Raw genomic sequence first — 25,395 nt, 5'->3', positions numbered from 1 at the left:
CAATATTGAAGAATATTCTTCTATATTGAAGAATATTCTTCTATATTGAAGAATATTCTTCAATATACAAGAAGTATATTGAAGAATATTCTTGTATATTGAAGAATATTCTTCAATATTGAAGAATATTCTTGTATATTGAAGAATATTCCTGTATATTGAAGAATATTCTTCAATAAAGAAGAATATTCTTCAATATAGAAGAATATTCCTGTATATTGAAGAATATTCTTGTATATTGAAGAATATTCTTCAATATAGAAGAATATTCTTCAATATAGAAGAATATTCTTCAATATAGAAGAATATTCTTCAATATAGAAGAATATTCTTCAATATAGAAGAATATTCTTCAATATAGAAGAATATTCTTCAATATAGAAGAATATTCTTCAATAAAGAAGAATATTCTTCAATAAAGAAGAATATTCTTCAATATAGAAGAATATTCTTCAATATTGAAGAATATTCTTCTATATTGAAGAATATTCTTCAATATTGAAGAATATTCTTCAATATTGAAGAATATTCTTCAATATTGAAGAATATTCTTCTATATTGAAGAATATTCTTCAATATAGAAGAATATTCTTCAATATTGAAGAATATTCTTCAATATTGAAGAATATTCTTCTTCTATATAGAAGAATATTCCTGTATATTGAAGAATATTCTTCAATATTGAAGATTATTCTTCAATATTGATCTTCAATATTGAAGAATAATCTTCAATATTGAAGAATATTCTTCAATATACAGGAATATTCTTCTATATTGAAGAATATTCTTCTTTATTGAAGATTATTCTTCAATATACAGGAATATTCTTCAATATACAAGAATATTCTTCAATATTGAAGAATATTCTTCTATATTGAAGAATATTCTTCTATATTGAAGAATATTCTTCTATATTGAAGAATATTCTTCAATAAAGAAGAATATTCTTCAATATAGAAGAATATTCTTCAATATAGAAGAATATTCTTCAATATTGAAGAATATTCTTCTATATTGAAGAATATTCCTGTATATTGAAGAATATTCTTCAATATTGAAGAATATTCTTCTATATTGAAGAATATTCTTCTATATTGAAGAATATTCTTCTATATTGAAGAATATTCTTCTATATTGAAGAATATTCTTCAATATACAAGAATATTCTTCTATATTGAAGAATATTCTTCTATATTGAAGAATATTCTTCAATATAGAAGAATATTCTTCAATATAGAAGAATATTCTTCAATATAGAAGAATATTCTTCAATATAGAAGAATATTCTTCAATATAGAAGAATATTCTTCAATATTGAAGAATATTCTTCAATATTGAGGAATATTCTTCAATATAGAAGAATATTCTTCAATATTGAAGAATATTCTTCTATATTGAACAATATTCTTCTATATTGAAGAATATTCTTCTATATTGAACAATATTCTTCTATATTGAAGAATATTCTTCTATATTGAAGAATATTCTTCTATATTGAAGAATATTCTTCAATATTGAAGAATAATATTCAATATTTAAGAATAATCTTCAATATTTAAGAATAATCTTCAATATTGAAGAATATTCTTCAATATAGAAGAATATTCTTCAATATAGAAGAATATTCTTCAATATAGAAGAATATTCTTCTATATTGAAGAATATTCTTCTATATTGAAGAATATTCCTGTAGATTGAAGAATATTCTTCAATATAGAAGAATATTCTTCAATATAGAAGAATATTCTTCAATATTGAAGAATATTCTTCAATATTGAAGAATATTCTTCAATATACAAGAATATTCTTCAATATACTTCTTGTATATTGAAGAATATTCTTCAATATAGAAGAATATTCTACAATATTGAAGAATATTCTTCAATATACAAGAATATTCTTCAATATTGAAGAATATTCTTCTATATAGAAGAAGAATATTCTTCAATATTGAAGAATATTCTTCAATATAGAAGAATATTCTTCAATATAGAAGAATATTCTTCTATATTGAAGAATATTCTTCTATATTGAAGAATATTCTTCAATCTACAGGAATATTCTTCAATCTACAGGAATATTCTTCAATATAGAAGAATATTCTTCTATATTGAAGAATATTCTTCTTTATTGAAGATTATTCTTCAATATACAGGAATATTCTTCAATATACAAGAATATTCTTCAATATTGAAGAATATTCTTCAATATACAAGAATATTCTTCAATATACTTCTTGTATATTGAAGAATATTCTTCAATATTGAAGAATATTCTTCTATATAGAAGAAGAATATTCTTCAATATTGATGAATATTCTTCTATATTGAAGAATATTCTTCAATATTGAAGAATATTCTTCAATATAGAAGAATATTCTTCAATATTGAAGAATATTCTTCAATATTGAAGAATATTCTTCTATATTGAAGAATATTCTTCAATATAGAAGAATATTCTTCAATATTGAAGAATATTCTTCAATATTGAAGAATATTCTTCTTCTATATAGAAGAATATTCCTGTATATTGAAGAATATTCTTCAATATTGAAGATTATTCTTCAATATTGATCTTCAATATTGAAGAATAATCTTCAATATTGAAGAATATTCTTCAATATACAGGAATATTCTTCTATATTGAAGAATATTCTTCTTTATTGAAGATTATTCTTCAATATACAGGAATATTCTTCAATATACAAGATTATTCTTCAATATTGAAGAATATTCTTCAATATACAAGAATATTCTTCAATATACTTCTTGTATATTGAAGAATATTCTTCAATATTGAAGAATATTCTTCTATATTGAAGAATATTCTTCTATATTGAAGAATATTCCTGTAGATTGAAGAATATTCTTCAATAAAGAAGAATATTCTTCAATATAGAAGAATATTCTTAAATATAGAAGAATATTCTTCTATATTGAAGAATATTCTTCAATATTGAAGAATATTCTTCAATATACAAGAATATTCTTCAATATTGAAGATTATTCTTCTATATTGAAGAATATTCCTGTATATTGAAGAATATTCTTCAATATTGAAGAATATTCTTCTATATTGAAGAATATTCTTCTATATTGAAGAATATTCTTCTATATTGAAGAATATTCTTCAATATACAAGAATATTCTTCTATATTGAAGAATATTCTTCTATATTGAAGAATATTCTTCTATATTGAAGAATATTCTTCTATATTGAAGAATATTCTTCAATATACAAGAATATTCTTCTATATTGAAGAATATTCTTCTATATTGAAGAATATTCTTCAATATACAACAATCTTCAATATTGAAGAATATTCCTGTATATTGAAGAATATTCTTCAATATTGAAGAATAATATTCTTCAATATAGAAGAATATTCTTCAATATAGAAGAATATTCTTCAATATAGAAGAATATTCTTCAATATTGAAGAATATTCTTCAATATTGAGGAATATTCTTCAATATAGAAGAATATTCTTCAATATTGAAGAATATTCTTCTATATTGAAGAATATTCTTCTATATTGAAGAATATTCTTCTATATTGAAGAATATTCTTCTATATTGAAGAATATTCTTCTATATTGAAGAATATTCTTCTATATTGAAGAATATTCTTCAATATTGTAGAATATTCTTCTATATTGAAGAATATTCTTCTATATTGAAGAATATTCTTCTATATTGAAGAATATTCTTCTATATTGAAGAATATTCTTCAATATACAAGAATATTCTTCTATATTGAAGAATATTCTTCTATATTGAAGAATATTCTTCTATATTGAAGAATATTCTTCAATATACAAGAATATTCTTCTATATTGAAGAATATTCTTCTATATTGAAGAATATTCTTCTATATTGAAGAATATTCTTCTATATTGAAGAATATTCTTCAATATACAAGAATATTCTTCTATATTGAAGAATATTCTTCTATATTGAAGAATATTCTTCAATATACAACAATCTTCAATATTGAAGAATATTCCTGTATATTGAAGAATATTCTTCAATATTGAAGAATAATATTCTTCAATATAGAAGAATATTCTTCAATATAGAAGAATATTCTTCAATATAGAAGAATATTCTTCAATATTGAAGAATATTCTTCAATATTGAGGAATATTCTTCAATATAGAAGAATATTCTTCAATATTGAAGAATATTCTTCTATATTGAAGAATATTCTTCTATATTGAAGAATATTCTTCTATATTGAAGAATATTCTTCTATATTGAAGAATATTCTTCTATATTGAAGAATATTCTTCTATATTGAAGAATATTCTTCTATATTGAAGAATATTCTTCAATATTGTAGAATATTCTTCTATATTGAAGAATATTCTTCAATATTGAAGAATAATCTTCAATATTTAAGAATAATCTTCAATATTTAAGAATAATCTTCAATATTGAACAATATTCTTCAATATAGAAGAATATTCTTCAATATAGAAGAATATTCTTCAATATAGAAGAATATTCTTCTATATTGAAGAATATTCTTCTATATTGAAGAATATTCCTGTAGATTGAAGAATATTCTTCAATATAGAAGAATATTCTTCAATATAGAAGAATATTCTTCAATATTGAAGAATATTCTTCAATATTGAAGAATATTCTTCAATATACAAGAATATTCTTCAATATACTTCTTGTATATTGAAGAATATTCTTCAATATAGAAGAATATTCTACAATATTGAAGAATATTCTTCAATATACAAGAATATTCTTCAATATTGAAGAATATTCTTCTATATAGAAGAAGAATATTCTTCAATATTGAAGAATATTCTTCAATATAGAAGAATATTCTTCAATATAGAAGAATATTCTTCTATATTGAAGAATATTCTTCTATATTGAAGAATATTCTTCAATCTACAGGAATATTCTTCAATCTACAGGAATATTCTTCAATATAGAAGAATATTCTTCTATATTGAAGAATATTCTTCTTTATTGAAGAATATTCTTCAATATACAGGAATATTCTTCAATATACTTCTTGTATATTGAAGAATATTCTTCAATATTGAAGAATATTCTTCTATATTGAAGAATATTCTTCAATATTGAAGAATATTCTTCAATATAGAAGAATATTCTTCAATATTGAAGAATATTCTTCAATATTGAAGAATATTCTTCTATATTGAAGAATATTCTTCAATATAGAAGAATATTCTTCAATATTGAAGAATATTCTTCAATATTGAAGAATATTCTTCTTCTATATAGAAGAATATTCCTGTATATTGAAGAATATTCTTCAATATTGAAGATTATTCTTCAATATTGATCTTCAATATTGAAGAATAATCTTCAATATTGAAGAATATTCTTCAATATACAGGAATATTCTTCTATATTGAAGAATATTCTTCTTTATTGAAGATTATTCTTCAATATACAGGAATATTCTTCAATATACAAGAATATTCTTCAATATTGAAGAATATTCTTCAATATACAAGAATATTCTTCAATATACTTCTTGTATATTGAAGAATATTCTTCAATATTGAAGAATATTCTTCTATATTGAAGAATATTCTTCTATATTGAAGAATATTCCTGTAGATTGAAGAATATTCTTCAATAAAGAAGAATATTCTTCAATATAGAAGAATATTCTTCAATATAGAAGAATATTCTTCAATATTGAAGAATATTCTTCTATATTGAAGAATATTCTTCAATATTGAAGAATATTCTTCAATATACAAGAATATTCTTCAATATTGAAGAATATTCTTCTATATTGAAGAATATTCCTGTATATTGAAGAATATTCTTCAATATTGAAGAATATTCTTCTATATTGAAGAATATTCTTCAATATAGAAGAATATTCTTCAATATTGAAGAATATTCCTGTATATTGAAGAATATTCTTCAATATTGAAGAATATTCTTCTATATTGAAGAATATTCTTCTATATTGAAGAATATTCTTCTATATTGAAGAATATTCTTCAATATACAAGAATATTCTTCTATATTGAAGAATATTCTTCTATATTGAAGAATATTCTTCAATATACAACAATCTTCAATATTGAAGAATATTCCTGTATATTGAAGAATATTCTTCAATATTGAAGAATAATATTCTTCAATATAGAAGAATATTCTTCAATATAGAAGAATATTCTTCAATATAGAAGAATATTCTTCAATATAGAAGAATATTCTTCTATATTGAAGATTTTTAGTATTCTTAATATTAAAGATTATTCCTCAAATATCTTATTAAAAAACAACACTATCACGTTAGAAACATCTTTTGGGAATGAACCTTACATACTGGTATACTTAGGCTTATGATGTTCAAATTAGTGTCCGCAAATATGACATCATGAACACGATTAAATAACATAAATGTATCAGTCTTGATAAACATTCTCATAAACATTACATTTATTAAACATTCTTCATTTTCACTGACATTTCATAGAACAATCGCTTGCTAATAAAACTTTTACATATCAGCAATATTAATTCAAGTAACACTTTTTCAAATGACAAGAGGGAAACGTCGCCAGCCCCCCGCTGGTCGCGTGCGGGGAAAGGATACCATCTACAGCGTTGCCACTAGCAGATTGCGCTATTTATATATTTATGCATTGGATCTTTTATATACTGATTACATTTCTATACATTATATATTCAATAGGATATAGATATACATATATATTTCTATTTACTTTATACATAATATTTTTATATGTATATATATGTGTGACATATATACATTATATATTTTCTATTTCTATTGTACATTAAACCTGACAACTTTCATACTATTCTTCAGTGGTACATTAATCGACGGCATACTGCAATGTACATTGCTGTCAATGATTCACATCCTAATATTTACTATTACAAGGCAATATTCTATTCTAATTTCTTTAACTACAAATATATGCTTATTAACTGCAAATCAATTCAGTAAATAATATCAATTATTATTTATTTCTTTTCTTTCTTTATATACTTATGCATTCAAATGTAGTCACTTATTTGTCTAATGAATTCTATTATTCTATATAAACTCATGTATTATTTACTTATTCCACTTTTAGTAACGTCGATTACAACATTTTACTCACTATTAATACCATCTTCACTACACAACAACTAATATATACTCATCAATACATCATTACTCAAATATCATTTATTTCAAATCTCACACTTAACATTGGTATTACTAAATTACATATTACTCCCTACTAAAAACAATTCGTAATTCATATTCATTAATATTCTATATAATTCTAGTCAGTACATTTTCATATTAATGCACTATTAATAGTACATAGTGATTAATATTGTAATTCTAATAATATTCATTTACATTACTATTCCATATCTATTTACATTTTTTCAAATATTAAACACATTTGGCCATTATATTCACTATTCAACCATCTTTACTATTTAACAAAGAAGTGTATTACTTACCTTTTTCATCTTCATTAAATATTATTAAATTGGGACTAACTTTAATACAACTCAATATTATTCAATACTGACATTTAAACTATCACTTTCAGATACAACTATTTGTATTCACATTCAATATTTTAGTGATTGTTCCATAACATTTCTTACATAAACAATTATATTTTTTCATTTATACATTTCAAACAATTATATATTTACATACTTCAAGTCAACTCTAATTGTACATTTCCAGTGTTGTTATTAAACAATATTTACTTTTGACTCTACAATATTTACATTATTTTCTTCCTCAAACTCGCCCAAACCATTACATATTCTTTACGTTATTGCTTGTTTATGCTTTGCCTATATATCACATTTGCACATTACCAAACCTGTTCTTAACTACGTCAAACTACTTGTTTCTCGTCATTTCTTGTTCGTGCACACTTCAAACTTCTACGTCAAACAATGACAACCTCTTCCTCAATTCCATTTACAAACAACAACCTTCAATAGTGATTTACAAATTATATTCCTTTAATACCTTTAAATTATCATCTTTGTAAATGTTTCATTCACAACATCCAGCACGCAAAAACATACACGAACATGCCTGGGAACCAAGCAAAACGAAACGCTTATATTTACTAGAGATAACAATCACCAAATGTTGATTCTCAATGACCACCGGTTGGATCCGATTAAACGACCTGAAAACCACACAAGTCTACTCACGAAAAACAACAAACTAACCAACAATGTCACCACACATACACCCAGTCCTGAACATGGGAACGGAGTGTGAATGACAAGATAAGTGCTTAACGAAGACCAATTTCACATATGTAGGAGGGGTCAACATTTTAGTAATGCGCTTCACATATGTACGCAATTGGGGAACGACCACCCTCCACGGGGGCAACGACAAAACAATACGACAAACATTACTAACAATAACCACAACACATTCTTGTAACAGACAAACAGCAACGTGATGAAGAGGAACACGAACTACAGGAGGGGTACAAGTCAAAGCACGATACAGGCGAGTGAGGATGCTTTAACGATCCCACAAGATAGCGATCACGGCAATTATGCCCAGACAGTATCAGCGTACAACTTGAGGCTACGAGTTGAACGAAAAAAACCACACCTGAGGCACTACCCACTATGGTGCAAACGCCCAACATTTGAAGCACAACAGTACGCACGCAAACCATATTCAAGCTTATACACGAGCGCTCGTCTATCTCATCCAAAACAAGTATGATTCAACACCTGAAGTAGGTTAAGGCCCTTACAGCATTCAACACGGACCTAAGAAACATCGGACGACCAACACAAACGACTGTCAAGAAATAATACATTCATGAAATCTTTGTAATCAACGGCATGACCATAAAGTGACACAGGGACGAAGAACTACCCGCTTCACAGTAAAACCGCCTCGTCTTACAACACTCACACTCGGGTGCTTCGTCCCCCAGCCAACCACCCTCACAAACTACAAACGACACATTATCAGCAATGAAAACCAGTTAAAACTTTCATTCACGAATGTGCCCCCACACCCACCATGGACCCACACTTACTGGCAGGACACCAAACAAGCTATCGCCGATCTTCCAGGGCCACCCCAGGGGTGAGTCGTCACTATACGTCCCACAAACACCTTAACAACCCTCAGTCCGTCCAGAGCCGGTTCACTGACGAAACGAGGATTGACAATAAAACGGTCCTCTCGCTCCAGACGTTGGCTACTACACTTCTACGGGTGCAACAGTATGCCTCCTTAACCACCATACCGTAAAAACAAAAGGTACAAACAATCATAACAGGCAAAAGCTCGCCAGCAAATGAGTTTGATAGGACAACAGGGGGGGGGGGGGGGGGGGAATTAAACGAGTAAAAGGAAAAGGGGCCTGGCAACATTGGTAAAGGCAGCAGCAGGAGCATAAGGCTGAAAAACAGACAGAGGACTGACCCATGGAACATCACTCCGCCAGAAGCCCAACACACACCCTAACGGGGGTAACGACCCAAACAGTGAGGGGGTTTCACCACCAAGACATTTTGCCAACTATCATGGCAACACTGTTTCAGGAGATACTACTTAACCAAAAAAACACATTATTCCCCCTCACTACTACTACATTATGATCTCTAGTTTTAAAGTAAACACTTTCCCCTTCCACCATAAAAATGCTATTTAAACTCGATATTTCAATTCACATCCACCTTTACTAGTGTACACATACATTAAATAGAAGGGTCATCGTGAATGATACTTCATATCTTGCCCAATCTCAACTCCTTTCTGTTCTTCACGGTGTGGGTCGCGTGATCCTTGTCTTCAACACTTCTTCCACATCAGCCTCTGCTTCCCTTGTACGTCAAAGTCCGCTGGGTCGGATTTCCTCTACCAATCAAACATGATCTCCTCAATCTAGAAAACACATATTTGGTATATATTTCCTTTCTCTATCAGTCATAAACCTATATTATAATATATTTAAGGTTAAATTCTATAGATTATACAGATAAAAATCATTAACCTTTTGTTTTCTTTACTGTAAAAATATCAACCACATTCACGTCTGCTTTAAATTTGCATTTGCAATAACTTTTCCCGTATTACATTTTTATACCTACTTTCTTCCATACCATCCTTAATTTATATTTACTTTACCATTTACACATTTTATATTATTTTCTCAACAAACTATTGACTGCCCATTCCTTCATCACACATCTTCCGCCCTCTGGCCCAGCACCCCTCCCATTTCATGGATTTCAGTTAAAATTATTATTATACGACATTTTAATAACCAACTCCATATCTAATAACCATCAAACTATATGCTCGACGACTCACCACTACAATAAACATTTACAACATTACATTACCTTCTATGGAACACGTCAACACTTGCAGCTCTGTCCCTACACACCATGTTGTCCACTTCTAAGGTACTCAAACCTCTCACCTGCCAAAGGTAGGGAACAAATGTTCATAATGGTCAATCCAGTCGTTATAATAATGGTGATATCACATACACCCACATTTCTATAAACTACAGGGGGTGGGGGGACGTACCATAATTCACAGGAACGCCTCAACGACACTATCAAATGGGACATACAACGTTATGAAACAAACATCCCTCTCCACCTACCTGACACGATCTCTTTGTCAGCCAACTGTGTGAGCGCCTCTGACATTTATGTCAAATACAGGTGAAAACTCCCTTACTCCACAACCAACTCTTATCTATTGCATGCCGCAAATCTACGTCAACCACGCCCTATCTTCAGCACCTACATTTATTTACGTACACATCGAGTGGGTGACACTTCAATATACACGACTGCGTTAGGCCCGGTACACTTGCCTTAGTGCCCACGTTGTTAATAACTACTCGCTTTAACACCCATGTAAGCTACGGTTAAACACTACGTCCTTCCATTATGCGGCTAACGTTTACAACTAACAAATGTCATTACTTCCTACTTTGTTCAATTGCACCAAATTCTCTCGCCAAAATGGTACACTAAATAATTACATCCCCAAAAATGAAACACTAACTGACGATGTTATTTCAACTTCATTAATATTTAATACCCTCAAATTTAATTACTGAAAAACCGTCGTCACATTCATCTTCCACGACAGTCGGTACTTGACTATCCTCAACGTGACATTAAAACACCAACAATATTCTAAACACGCTAACCTTTACACTCTAGTAACGTCCCACAACCTACAACCTATCAAAACATATAAGACTACGACACTTTCTGACAAGTCGTCACGGAGAACACTTAAAGTTAAGCGTCTGTTCTTCCAGACAGCCAAGGGGTCCCTGCCAATATGTCCAGTATTACCTCCAACAAACCAACACTTACCTCATGCTAACAATATCAATTATTCAATCATCCCTATACCATACCTTTAGTGAAAGTAATACAGCTTGCAATTAAACTATTTTCTTCTACCTCCTCATTTGAAATGATATTGATCAAACCTCCATACTCAAAGGGTTTTGCAGCCGTTACCTGTGGCCTTGACACCTTCTCACCACCTAATACAATTAACAACTTCACTCTCACTTTAGCCTATCTTAAACTTATAGCCATGGTAATATTTTATTAACTAGATATTCAATAACTAGTTACCTTAAACTCTTACCTCCATATCTGCTAACTCAAGTACCACATCTACCTCAACCGGGACATCTACCACCACCTTCGGCTCAACACTGTCCCACTTCAATCATCGGTCAACACTCGTTCCATCACAATAGGGGTCTCTCCTCCACATTCCTAACTCCCCAGTCGCCTCATTTCATGCGATGCCTCATCGTCCAACCATTCCCTCATTCAATAACACTGAAATAAATATACATTATTCAATACATATTTATAAATATATATTACTAATGATTACGGATCGCCAATATATATCTCTGCCTATATATATATCCTCCCCAAACAGGGTATATATACGGCACCTGTAACATACAACCTGGATAGTAAACAGCTGTTACTTGTGGGTTTACACCCTCTCACCACCCTAATACTATTTATTAATATGTACTGACTGAAGTTAGGTGGTCGTCCAGTTGCAATTTTAAAACACTAAAGAACCCCTCAACACGATTTAACCGCTTTGTGCGGTATCCTAATAAAATATTAACATGCCTCAAACTTTAACTAGGTATTCAATAACTCATTCAAACTTATCTGCTAACTCAAGTACCACATCTAGCCAAACCTCGACATCTGCAACCACCTTCTGCTCTGCATCGTCTAAGACTTGATTCATCGGTCCACCACTGGTCCCATCACAACGGTAGTCTCCTGCACATTTCCGCATCACCAGTAGGCTCCTTTCAAGCGATGCCTCTTCCAACCATTACCTCATTCACTTCAATAGCCCTGAAATTAATAACGGTACAATTCAATACATATTTATACATTTTTTAATACTGATTAGGGATCAGGACTAAAATGAACTGCCTATATATATCCCCAAAGAGGGTATATACGGCAGCAGTAAAATAGATATTTCATATTTTTGACCCTATGTATTGGCGTTTTGCGGGTGTACAATATGAGTGTAAGCTAGGGGATCTGTCAGCCCTAGCGACCCCAAAGGGTAACGGGGTACCAGCTCAGAGTAACATCACGCCCTAACACTAACTTGTACACCACAACTATGCCAATACTGGGGTCAAAATAACGTTCCGTCGAGCCTCACCCACCAAGTCGACTCAACAGCCAATCACGTTTCGATTTCTCACTTGACGTCACATTCTCGCAACCTCTACTCTCATTGGTCGGCTACACCTAATTGGATACTCAAGTAATTCATGACAATTATTTATGCAAACTTCAATATATACACCAAAATGTATACCTAATGTATAAGAAACATACATAGACCATATGTATGAAAAACAATGTTTGACTTTACACTCACAAATAATGACTTTGATTACTCATTTAATATTAATAATTATTATTAGAATGATTAAATATTATTCATACTTATTCAAGCTGTAAGTACAGTACAACACAGTACAGTATAGTATATTACCCTACAGTACACTTCCCTACGGTACTATACATTACAGTACTGTAGAGTACAGTTCCGTACGGTACAATACTATACATTAAAATACACTACAGTACCCTACCATACAGAACAGCCAAGGGCACAGTACTCTACAGTACAAGAGTACAGTACCGAACACTACAGTACATTACAGTCAAGTGCAGTACAGTACCCTACGTAACACTAAACTACACTACAAGGTACAGTAGAGTATAATACACGATACAGTACAGTATACTACAGTACTGTACTCGACTGAACACTGCCGCACAGTATTGTATACTGCAGTACAGTACACTACATTATTGCATAGTATAGTACAATACCGTACAGTGCACTACACAACCGTACAGACCACTCCACTACAGTACTCTATACTACACAAAAGTAATGTACCCTACAGTACAAAATGGTACACAATAAAACATTATAATGCAGTGCAGTACAGTATAATACAGTACGGTACAGTGCAGTACAGTCAAATGAATTACAGAGCACTACAGTACACTATAGGACTGAACAGTACACTACCGTACACTCACACTTCGTTACTTGCCTTTCAAATGTACCAACCGCATCACCATTACAATTTTTTCTCAACCGCATCACCATTACATTTTTTTCTACTTACATAACTGTTTCTGGAATATAACAATTCGTAATCAGTACAAATTTCACGTGAGATGGGAAGAGAGCAGATTGCTGCAATGGCGGTGTATGGCAACTGACGCGCTAGTATCACTAACGACCATTGTTATTGCATTATTACCTTTCCAACCGTTCATTTCCGTCTATAAACAACACCAATGTATATTTATATACGTGATTTAAGCCATACATGCACACTGCCACTAGTAATAACGATTAGATTTAATATGCAATCAAATAGTGTTTTTCACATTTATGTAAAGTCATCAGTCATTTTGATTTATCAAGATCTTGTGCCTTACATTTTTATCATTTAAACTGTTGTGAGTCCTTTTTTTAGAGAATGACGCTATATTATGATATGTTAAGCTAAGCTAAGCTAAGCAACCTACGCTAGACTGGACTAGGCTAGGGTAAGCTAGGTAAGGTTAGATACAGTACCCTAAAGTACAGGGTACAATACAGGGTACAGTACAGCGTTATACATTACACAACAGTAAAGTGTAGTAGACTATAGTACACCATAGTGCACACCAGTACAGTGCAATACATTACACACAACTGAAGTACAATGCACACTACAACACAAAGTATTGTACTGTATTGTACATAGAAGTACAGTGGAACATTTTCTACTAGAAATTCCGCTAAACATAAAATTAACATTTCCCATACAATTCCTACTAGAAATTCCCCTATAAATCGTACTACAAATTCCTCTATAAATCCTACAATAAATTCCCCTATAAATCCTACTAGAAATTCCCCGAGAAATTCTCCAAAGAAATCATACTACAAATGAAACTAGAATTCCTACTATAAATCATCCTACAAATCATACTACAAATCCTAGGAATCCTATTACATATCCTACGATATGTAGGATATATGGATATCCTAAATATCATGGGATATATCGATATCACAGAATATGTAGCATTATATATACTACATATTCTTGGATATATATTTCCCAGATATCCTAGGATATCTAGCATAATCTAATATATATGCACGATATGTAAGATATCCTAGAATATCAACATATCGTAGCATATCCTACGATATGTACATCTATATTAGAGGATATCTACATATACATATCCTAGGATATGTAGGATATCTATATTAAAGGATATCTAGATATACATATCCTAGGATATGTAGGATATCTATATTAGAATATCCTAGCTATATATTACATTATACATCTAATATATATATAGCATATTTTTCCTTTATATATCTATGATAATTATTCTCGATATATATCTACGATTTTATCCTACATATATATTTCTAATTATCTAAATTATATATACACTATATATATACTACATTATTCTAAATATATATATATATATATATATATATATATATATATATATATATATATATATATATATATATATATATATATAGGGGTACCACCACTGGTTTAATTAAAGGGACCCACAGCCTCGAAGAAGAAAATAAATAGTGTTCAGAGAAGACCTTGTGGATTCTCACTGAATACTTTAATCTTTTCCTCTCCTACCACCCCTATTATTTATATATATATATATATATATATATATATATATATATATATATATATATATATACAGATGTATATATTTATCTATCATTGTCCCTCTTACGGTTGTGCATATCTTTGTTGAATGTCCGGACTGTCCCTCGATAGTATCCTTGCTGAATCGGATGCCTTTCATGTTATGCGCTTTTGTTTTCGTATTGAAATCCTTACTGATATTTACCGCCTTTGGAATAGGTCGTACTTTTAAAGGTGATACATAACCTCCCTGGCTTGGTGCCTTCTTTTGATAATTACTTCATACTTGCATAAATGATCTACCAGAAGGAATATATACTTGTATGGCCATGTTTGTGGATGATGCAGACGATTGTCAGGCCCTTTAAATTGATCAAATAAGTGTTTGAACTACATGCATTGTGAAATATTGAAGAAATGACTTTTGTGATTATAATTCGATTATGCAGCAGTTCTATGGTGCCAATATCTTCAAAAGCACTTCGTGAAACTGCACAAGGTGCAATGGCCTCCTAAAAACAACAAAAACCCTTTCTGATCAGGGGGAGAAAGATACTGGCAGTATGGGGCTTTAAATTTATTGATTTGCGAGGGCAGCGGCGGGGGCAGGCGGAGTGAGGGCAGAGCCATTCATTCATTCATTTAAATATAGGTCAAGATACCCTAATGGGTGAGCGTGGAAGTGGGGATAGGGGAAGAATTAGTGGGGGTGAGAGGAAGGGTTTTCAGTATGAGGTAAAGTGCCAGGGCTAGACCCAGCTGCATGGCATTGAAATCGTTATGACCAGACTAGGCAGTGAAGGCAAGGAATCGGATCTCTGTGACAACATTTCGTCTTTTCTGAGCACCCACGGAGACAGCAGCCCTCAGCTGGGTGTGCCCTGGAGGCTCACACCAGATGTGGTCTTTGATCTGTTAATCAACATCACGGCCCACCCAAGGCACCAGAAAACGGGAGCTAGTTGGTCCCCCCCTAAAGAGGGGGGAGAAGAGTTAGGAGGCTATAGTTGGAAGTTTGGTGGTTTGAGTAGTGATATTATAGGAGACGGGTTATGTAAAGGACGGAGCAGGAGGTGGATCGTCGATCAGGTTAAAGAGGTTGTGCGTATGTCTGGGTCTGCTTAGGACGTTTCTGAGGAACGTGTCGTAGTTGTCATGATAGGTGAGAATTCTGTCAATCTGTTTCTTCCCCATAGTATCCCAGGTTATGTTCAGAGGTGGGATGTTCGCCCACTCATGCAGGGCCTCACTGGTGGTGAAGTCCTGCCAATGGATATCGAACACCCATCTCAGAGCCCTGTTCTGGGTACGCTGGAGTTTCTTCCTATTTGTTGGTGCTGCAAGTGTGAGTGGGATCGGTGCATATGTTAGGAGTGGGAGAATAAGTGTTTTGTATAAATAGAGCTTGGTGGCTTGGGAGGCATGTTTGAGTGGGTAGAGTTTTGATAGAGCGTTTGAGGCTATAGCTTTCTTGGGTGTTATGTGTGTGTGAAAGCGAAGGTTGAAGTCTAGTGTGAGTCCAAGTACTGTGGTTTTGTTGACTCTTGGGATCTGGGTTGCATCTGGTGATTGAGAGTAGAGTTTTACTGGGTCAGGGTTGCGTCGTTTGTTGTAGAAAAAGTATGTAATTTTTGACTTGTTGGGGTTTGTTTTAATTCGCCAGTCGTGTTCCCAGAGGGTGACTTTGTCTATTTCTTGTTGTGCTTTCCGTGTGAGGGCGTTAATCGTATAGTCTGTGATCAGTTGGGTTACGTCGTCAGCGTAGCAAAGGGTCATTGATGTCCAGTATATTGGGTCAGGGATGTCGTTTATATAGAGTATGTATAAGGTTGGTGAAAGAACTGAGCCCTGAGGGACACCTGCATTTAGGTTGAAATAACCTGACAGCTTGCTGAGGAACTTGATCTGCATCTTTCTGTTTGTTAGAAAGCTGCAAAGTAACCTCTGCATGTTGTCAGATAGTTGAAACAGAGTGCAGAGTTTGTAACGTAGGCCGTCGTGCCATACAGTGTCAAAAGCTTTTTCGACGTCCTTTGCAATGAGGGCCGTCTTGGCCCTCTGGTGTTTATTTATGAAGAGGTAGTTTGTTATTATGTTCAGTGCGTCTTGTGTTGAGCGGTGTTGTCTGAAGCCAAATTGTTTGTCTGTCAATATGTTTTTGTGTTCTAGGTGATTCCTGAGTTTATGATTAATGAGTTTTTCGTATACTTTCCCTAATGTCTCTAGTAAGCTGATCGGTCTGTAGTTCTTAGGGTCTGTCGGGGATTTTGGGGGTTTTGGAATGAGGATTGCTGTGGCTTCTTTGAATGGGCTTGGGAAATATCCTGATGCTAGTGAGGCGTTGTAGACGTCTGTGAGTGCAAACATTAGGGGGTCTGGAAGTTGCTTGAGGAGAGCTTGGCCAATGCCAGAGGCTCCTGGGGCTTTACGTCTGGTGTTCTTGAGCATGAGTTTAACTTCTTCAGGTAGTATTGATTCTGTGAGGTCACTTTCTAAGTCGTCTAGTGTCGTGAGGTCAATGGTAGGGTAGTGTGTGATGGCATGAGGGTTGTGTCGTATCCATGTTTCTACTCTGTTTATGTTTTGTATTGCTGTTGGCTGTGGGGGGTGGGGATTGAAGATGTCCTGCCAGTGTTGTTTGAATATGCCTACTACTTCTGAGGGATCGGTGTAGTTTTGATTGTTGTGAGTGATGTATGTAAAGGCAGAAGAGGAGGAGTTTCCTCTGATCCTCTTTATGAAGTTCCAAAATTGTTGTGGAGTTGTTTTTCTTTGTATTTCAGCTTTATGTATGAGTTTCTCCCAGTGGTAAGCATGGTCTTGGTCAAGGCTGTTGAGTATGTGGTTTTTTAGTATAGTCAGGTCTGTGTTTACTTGATTGTATCTGTGAAGGTTGTGGGTGAATCTGTTGTGATAGCAGGAGAGTAGTCTTTTTGTTCTGATCGAAGGAAAAAAGGAGTATCTGGTTTTGTGGGTAGTTTTTGGAATGGTAGCATCAGCTGCTTGTATGATGTTATTCTGGATGGTGAGGATCTGGGAATCTATGTCTGTGTGTGGTTTGTCTTGGAAGTTGTAGGGCTGTGTGCTGGCAGTTAGGTGTTGTTTGAAGGCTTCCCAGTCTGCATTTTGATAGTCATATTGTGGGGTGGCTGGGATGAGTATGGGGTTGCTGGAGAGTATGAGTGATATGGGTATGTGATCTGAGCCAGTGAGGGGTCCGGGTGTGATGTAGTGTTGTAGGTGGGTGCCTGCTCTGTTGGTGAGGATTAGATCTGGTCTCCCAGTTCCATTGTGTGCGTAGGTTGTTTGGAAGTCAGGGCCAAGGAAGGTGAGGTGTTTGTTTTGGTGGAGTTGGTGTAGTTGTTGACCGTGCATGTTGTGTTGGCGATGGTTGAATGTTTGGTGTTTTGCATTTAGGTCTGCTAGGAGGAAGACTGGTATGTGTGTGTGGTTGAAGAGAGTGTTTAGGTCCTGGAGAGGGAGACCTAAGTTTGGACGAATGTATGTGGTACCAATGATCATCTGCCCGTGTTGAGTGTGAATGCGGACTGCTAGGAAGTGTTTGTGCTGCCAGTTGGTAGTGAGGAGGTCATGTTTATAGGTGTTCTTTATTAGAATAGCAACCCCTTCGTAAGCTTCATCAGGAGATTGGTATGTTGTGAAGCCAAAATGTCTAATTTTGTGAGAGTTCGTCACGTATGTGCTGTTCAGTAGCAGCACATCCGGTCTTTCATTCTCCACAAAGTTAGCTATTAGGTGTCTGATGTTGTAATATGCTCTAACGTTAAATTGTGTGATTTTCATATTTACTGACTTGATGGGGGAGTGTTTGTGGCGTTTGAACCAGAGGGGTTCTCCTTTGTGGTTTGATTCGTTGTGTAGATAGATTTGGTAATTATAGATTTGGGTAGGAGATATGTATGACATCCGTTTTGCATGGTTTCTGGTATGAATTTAGGAAGTTTTGATGTAGGGGTGAGGGAGTGGTCTGGGGAGGTGTTAGTCCTCTTGGCTGAGAAAGACACGTTTTGGGGCTGATTTTGTGGGATTTTGGGCTTTGTACCTGTGTGGTATTGGGTTAGGGGCGTGAGGTTGGCTAGCGTGTTGGGCGTGAGGTGAGTTGACGTGTTGGGCGTGTGGGCTAAGGCAGAGCCCCTCTGAGCCCCCGTATTTATACGGCCCCAAACTGCCCGCGCAACGCCGCGGGACGCGCTGCGCAAATGTTTCTTTCTCCCCCATCAGAAACATCCCCGCTTTGCGAAGCAGTGGCCATTTCTGGAACTGAAAAACAAGAGGTACAACGAGAATCATTAAATATGGCACAACTAGACTAAAATAAAAGGTGATAGAATACTTACAATACTACTAAAACACTTGCAAAGTAATAAAAGGCATTGACAAACATTAAATCCTGAAACTTGAAACTTGAGAACACATTTTGAAACAAATTTCTTTTACGACCGACTTTACGATTATTGCCCTTACAGCATTCTACTTGGAGGTAAGTAATTATCAAAAGAAGGCACCAAACCGGGAAGGCTATGTAGCACCATCAAATACCAAAGATGACAATACGACAACAGAAACTCATAAGGCGAACGATACAAAAATTATCCGATTCACAAAGAATTCCATCGAGGGACGAGCGACTGCAAGGGATGGTCGGTAAACAAGACAAACGCTCGTCCGGGAAGTCAGCACATTCAATAAGAATATGCACCACTTTAAGAGGGACAATGCAATTTGGACAATAAGGAGCAGGGCGCCGCTCCATTAAGTGACCGTGAGTTAAGCGAGTAGGACCAATTCGCAACCTCACAACACCTGTTTCCACATCCACGGTTACAGTGGTAGGAGGACGGTCAGGACGACACACTACTCTTAACAGTACGCAGTTTGTTACCAGTAACAGAACCTAAACAAGCCTGCCAACGGCTAAGGACGGACGAATGAATAACTGAATAAAACTCGGAATCAAAAATACCTTTACGAGAGATGGGACAAGAGTAGACAGCTTCTCTAGCGGCACCATCTGTACGCTCAATTAAAGACACCAATATGGCTGGGAACCCAACAAAACTCAACTGACTTAAATTTACTATGAACAAGAAACAACCAATGCTGGATCTCGACAACCACTGGATGAACCCGATTAAAGGACTCGAGAGCCATGAGGGCACTATGAGAGTCAAAAACAACTACAAAGCAACATTGACAACGAGAAACCAGGAGACCAACAGCATAGAGAATAGCATAAAGTTCAACTGTGATGATGCTGTCTCCAGAGGTAAGCGGCACATAGAATTGCAATCAAGAAAAACATCAGAGTAGCCTACACCGTCTGCAGACTTACACCCATCATTGAAAATGGAAACGGAGCGGGAGTGAGAGGTGTTCAAGGAAAAGGCGTTTTAGAACCGTAGGTGGGGTAAAAGCTTTAGTGATGCCGGTTAAGGATGTACAAAACTCCGGAAGGGGGACTCTCCACTGGGGCAAAGGAACAACACGAGGAAAAATATGAACAATACGAACCGAAAGATAATCCTGTAAGCCAGATAACAGAACAGAAAGAGGGAGGTGATGAAGAGGAACAGGAATCACAGGACGGCCAAAAGTTAAAGCACTACAAACGCGAGAGGAAGGATGTTGCAAGGACCGCGCAAGATAGCAAAGGCAGTAACGATCACAGCGGTCCTAGAGAGATAGGAAGCCAGTTTCAACATACAACCTAAGGACGGGAGTCGAACGAAACGCAACAGAACTGAGGCGCAAAACAGTATGGTGCAAAGCATCAAGACGGCGAAGAGTAGGAGGAGAACACGAGTAAGCAGGGCAACCATAATCCAGTTTAGACAGGACGAGAGAGGTATGTAAAACGAGGAGAATCCGCCTATCCGCTCCCCAAGAAGTATGGGAAACATCTCAAGGAGGCCAAGGGCCATACAGCATTCAACTCGGAGGTAAGAGATATAGGGCGACCAACACAAACGAGTGTCAAAAATCAATCCCAAAAGCTTAGCACAATCATTGTACACAATGGCGTGACCATAAAGCGACAAAGAAGGACGAAGAACAACATTCTTCCGAGTAAAAGTCATAGCATAAGTCTTAGACGTTGAGAACCTGAAGCCATGATCGGTGGCCCAACACGACACGATATCTATCGCAAGTTGATGCCAGCGTTGAAGGAGAGGCGAATCATCACCCTGACAGCGAAGGGTAAGATCGTCGACAGACAGCGGAGAAGACACCAGAAGGAAGAGAGGAAAGAAGACCATTGAGGGCAACCACAAAAAGAGTAGTGCTCAGAACACTACCCTGGGGCACAACTTCGTATTGCTGAAAACAGCCAGAGAGAGCGATACCAAGCCTCACCCAAAAGGAACGACGAGAAACGAACCTTTGGAGAAAGAGGGAGATTACCAAATAGGCCAAAAGAATGAAGTTTGGACAGAATATGACATTGCAAGTGGTGTCGTAAGCCTTCTCCAGGTCAAAAAGGACGGCAACAACGGAGGTCTTCACAGCAAACGCACTACAAATATAGACCTCCAAGTTCACTAATACATCAATCGTGCTGCATCACTTGTGAAAGCCAAATTGTGAATGTGAGGTGGTAGTGATTGTGTTCTAAGAACCACATCAGACAGACATTGATCATACGTTCAAAAAATTCGCACATACAACTTGTTGCATCAATGGAGCTGAAGTCCTTAGGGAATATCCTTAAGAGAACCTGGCTTCCGAATAAGAAGAAGAATAACTGTCTCAAGCCAGTCCTCGAAGACTGATAACGACTTCCACATACGGTTATAAATATTCACTAAATACTGAAATGTGCACGGAGATAACAAAACATCTCTTAACGAATGTCATACAAGCCCGCTGCCGTTGAACCGCACAGGGTCAGGGCAGACTAGAGTTCAGACAAAGAGAAGGGATCGTTACAGGAGCTGGAAATGTGTGCGAATATAACAGACAAGATTCAAGAAGGGCCTTCCGAGTAAGGAAAGTGGGAGGAAGATGAGAACTGGAACTAACACTTGACAAGTGTGAACCCTGTTCGGATACAATCAACACCTCCCCCCCCCCCAACAGAACCACAGCAGTGAAGGACTGGCAAGATATCTGAAACAAACTTACTCACTATCTTATGGATTTTCTTCAAGATCTGAGAGAGATGATATCAACCGTTATGATGAACACACAAGATTTCCATCTCTCACACTTAGCCATATGGATAGCCCTATGGGCCACCGCACTGCCTTCTGAAACAAATTAAAACAATCACGCATCCGCTGCCGTTTCTTCCAGGCCGCACGCTTACAACTCTCACCTCGAGTACAGTTTGAATTCCACCAGGTAACACACTTCCATGTGCCACGGGGGTAGAGCAAGCAACAGAGGGCAACGTTGAAAACAGTATGAAAGAGGAGAGAGGGGTCAAGGGAGAGATCATGAAGACTAGTATGGAGGGTTAGTACATAACAGTCACCCTTGACAAACTGCTACCTAGGGAAGGAGGGGAAGAAGGTGACAAAGATGGAAACAATTATCAGTTATGGAGATCATCAAGAACCTGCCATGTAGAATCCAAATAAAAACAAGACGAGCAGAGCAAAAGATCAAACACAGGAAATGGTGTGAGCGCACGAGTCAATATAACTGGTTCACCACAATTCAAAAAGAGAGAAAAAGAAAGAGAGGACAAATAGTTCAAGGTGGCGCCCTCACATTTTTGTCAGCACATCACCCCAGAGGACATGCCAACACTTAAAAATCACACAAAAGGAGCATGGGCTCTGGTAAGGAGTGCAACAGGTGTTTAAAATCACGAAGAGACAGTAACATTTGGGGGAACATAAATGGAACAGTGTGCCATTTTCTCAAAGATATGGACAGGAAAGACATTTGAAACAATTTTTTCCGTGTTAAAGTAGTTAACAAATGCAATGTATTAGTCTGTGATGTCATGGAGTCTGGCACCATACACAGGTTCAAATGTTGATTTGATACGAGCCCAATAGCCTCAAAAATCTGTACACCACTCGAGAGGTGAGACCAGAGAGTCGAAACTCAACCCACAACAACTAGGCGAGTATAGTATTATATAAAAAAAAAAAAAAAAAAAAAAAAAAAACTAAAACCACACGAGTTGGGAGGAATCATGTGTATTCGAGTGCGGAAGTTATGGTGCCGAGCTCCCCCAGTATGACCTCAGGGGAAGAAGGGGTTAAAAGGCTACGTTGCTACAATGAGAGATGCAGCCTCTCCAGGTGACGAGGTGCTCACCACTGGGGGGCTTGGTGCTCGTCCCTGACAACAAAGTGGGAGGGACGTGGAGAGGGTCAGTCGGCAGTCAACAGATGAGCCTGGTCTGGGGCCTATGGAGCCCGATCTTACATCATTGGCCGACTCGGGGTCCTGGTCGCCCACCCCATGAAGCTTTGCAAGAGAAGTCAAGTCAGACTGCTATTCATACAGCATTATTTTCAAAAGTCTAGGTCTCAGAGCCAAGGGATGCCACCTACCAGGGCAGCTAGGGAAGCATAACACTTGCCAGTGCAGGAGGAGAGACGATGGGGGGGGTGTCGTTCCCAGCAGTGCTTCTTGTTTTTAATGAGAGTCCTACTGTACCGTATATTCTCTCACACTGGTGCAAAAACCCCTTTCTTCCTATTGCCCCAGTCTGGCCACCTAACCATCCACCAAGGGTGAGCCCCTCCAGCGGAAAGTCCGTTGACCCGATCAAGATTTCCACGAGTGAGTACCTTAGCACGCACAACACCCACAGAGGGCACCAAGTCAATCCTCAATGGCCTCAAAAAAAAAAAAAAAAAGTCAAATGTGAGCACTCTCTCAACAAAAAAAAATTCTGGAAGGGTAACTTACAACAAAGATATTCTCTCTTATAGGTACAGTATATTTTTTTATAATCATGTATTCATTAGTTTATTGGGGACCACATATTTCCCAGCCTGCTACCTTCCTTTGATTAGGGTGTTAGACAACCCACACCAGCCAGCGTACGTGAGCACCCCCACCACAACAAGGCAGCATCCATGATGGACAGGAGATAAAGATTAAAGGTAATTAGAACTGCCAACCACACTATTTATTCAAAAAATTTATTATCAACCAGTTTCCTGAATACAACTAATTTAATAAATACGTTGCAGGCAGCTCTGCAACTTTTAATAAATAAATTATACAGTAATTCCAAAGAAAAATCATCTATCACATTACTGTACTTATTTCAATACTGAGTAATCAGTCTACTGTGCTTCAATTCTTGTGACCTATATTCACTGTTCTGCTACACAAAGTAGCTAAATGATAATAAATTACCACATCTCTCTTTAGCCAGTGCTTATTTAAATTTGGGAGGCGTGCAATATTCATTAAGTACGGACAGTATACATCTATTGCATCCTCTATGATTAAGTGTGAATTAAACCTTTTTGGTCAACATGTACCAGAACCATGAACTCTTATATTGGCACAAACAATTCTACAACTCAATGTATAAATATGCTACTTACACTTCAAATTATAGGGTTGGTAAAGTACACCACCTGTGACCATCTTTGGTATGTGAGTAACGTAGTGTGTGTATGTGCACCAAGCTTCTTTCCACTTCATATTGTTGGAAAATTGTCCCACAATCTCTTTAAACCTCAAATTGACTGTCAAAGCTTTTAAAACATATTTCTTTTATTTTTCAACATACTATTGTATTATAAAGCCAACATTACGAATAATCTACGAACAACACCGTTTAAAACAAAGAGCGAGGAGCAGCACCTTATGAATTTTGTAAACTCATTCCATAATTAGAAAACAATCAACATTCAAGCTAAAAAAGTTTTATTCTTGTAATTGAATAGCCCATAAACTACTCTAATCAATTACTTTATAACATCAAATTTGTGCATTCGAATACCCTTAAGAAATGTTGTTCCTAAATTTTAAGCCCTTTAAAGCACATTGTATTTAGAAACGTTTATGTTTACATTTCAACACCTCAATCACAATAATTACAAAGTGAACCATGACCTTCTTTCAAACATACACTTCGCACACTATTATTCACA

The 25,395-nt window shown here is 35.2% G+C and overlaps 1 long non-coding RNA gene across 3 annotated transcripts; it reads right to left on the bottom strand.

The window, feature by feature from the left end:
• Window positions 1-6,724: 6,724 nt before the first annotated feature.
• On the bottom strand, window positions 6,725-12,755 carry LOC123746538 (uncharacterized). Of its 3 annotated transcripts, none has more exons than XR_006771519.2 (5): window positions 12,688-12,755; window positions 12,277-12,422; window positions 11,674-11,873; window positions 10,392-10,471; window positions 6,725-9,930 (listed from the first exon to the last, which is right to left on the bottom strand). It is a non-coding gene; the product is annotated as an uncharacterized lncRNA (long non-coding RNA). The 3 variants fall into 3 exon arrangements; XR_011225868.1 differs by having other exon boundaries at window positions 12,567-12,728; XR_011225867.1 differs by lacking the exon at window positions 12,688-12,755 and having other exon boundaries at window positions 12,277-12,560.
• Between the last annotated feature and the right edge of the window lie 12,640 nt (window positions 12,756-25,395).

The sequence above is a fragment of the Procambarus clarkii genome, chromosome 90, assembly GCF_040958095.1.
Source record: "Procambarus clarkii isolate CNS0578487 chromosome 90, FALCON_Pclarkii_2.0, whole genome shotgun sequence".
Lineage (NCBI taxonomy): Eukaryota > Metazoa > Arthropoda > Malacostraca > Decapoda > Cambaridae > Procambarus > Procambarus clarkii.
Note: the sequence above shows the minus strand (reverse complement) of the source record. Positions and strands in the feature narration are given on the sequence as shown.